The 1,024-nt window shown below is 43.4% G+C and overlaps 1 non-coding gene across 1 annotated transcript; it reads right to left on the bottom strand.

Annotated features, from left to right (window-relative positions):
- Window positions 1-749: 749 nt before the first annotated feature.
- On the bottom strand, window positions 750-821 carry trnah-gug (transfer RNA histidin (anticodon GUG)). The gene has a single exon. It is a non-coding gene; the product is annotated as a tRNA-His (tRNA).
- Window positions 822-1,024: the final 203 nt, after the last annotated feature.

The following is a 1,024-nucleotide window of genomic DNA, read 5'->3' as shown; positions in this document are numbered from 1 at the left end:
AAAATAGTCAGCACATAGTAACTTCTGATTTATTTGTACTTTAATTAATGCAAACACGTGTATGGTAAAATATGTCGTTCGTATACGGTCTCTCTGTGACACCTCGCAGGGCAAAACAGAGAAGAGAACGACACATCCTTTGTTCTCTCTTTTATACTCTTGACAGTGATAGTTCCCGCTCAATGCCGGCCTGTCAGAGGGAGGAGGAGCGTGGTTTAAACTTGCTCCTCCTATCGTCGGCGTGCAGGCTGGTCCCAGCCTCGTGACGCACTTCCTGTCGCCGGGTGTAGTTCTTCCTGTCTTCAGCAGTTGATTTACTCGTAGTTTATATACTTAATATTGTAGCATAGCTTCCCCGGTATATTATATAGGTTATGCATACAAATAGCCAGTTCAACCCTAACACTACAAACCAAATTAAAAACCACATCCATCACAAATACATGCACATGGAAAATTATGCAAATTAGGCGATGACGTCATTTAGCGACTTTTAGGACAGCCAATAGCTACTTTCCTTACTGAGGAGTTGGAAACACTGAGTAAGAGTTGACACTTTGCCAATGGCAGCCAACAGGACCAATAGATGTGGGATGATCCTAGTTTCCAGATGTGTTAGTGGGTACTGCCTTCTTGCCAACTAACTGCTATTGTCATGCCAAACAAGATAAAACAATTATTTCTGAAACATCATTAGCTATTCTATTCAGACAAAACAACCCATATGCCGTGACATTGTTTATTCGCAATGCCGTGACCCGGATTCGAACCGGGGTTGCTGCGGCCACAACGCAGAGTACTAACCACTATACGATCACGGCGAGCTACCAGGGCTTGTGGGAGCAGAAAGGAGAGAGAGCAGGGGGGATTTTCATTCATGGTGACGTGCACTAGGAGACACCACTATAGACACTATTATGTAATTGTGATGAACTGAGAGAATATTAGGGTAGCACTGTGATTCATTAATCATATACTGTCTTCTCTGCTCCTCTGTTTTTATCTCTTTCCCACCTCCTCTTTC

This window comes from Salmo salar, chromosome 07 (genome assembly GCF_965601325.2).
Source record: "Salmo salar chromosome 07, fSalSal1, whole genome shotgun sequence".
Lineage (NCBI taxonomy): Eukaryota > Metazoa > Chordata > Actinopteri > Salmoniformes > Salmonidae > Salmo > Salmo salar.
Note: the sequence above shows the minus strand (reverse complement) of the source record. Positions and strands in the feature narration are given on the sequence as shown.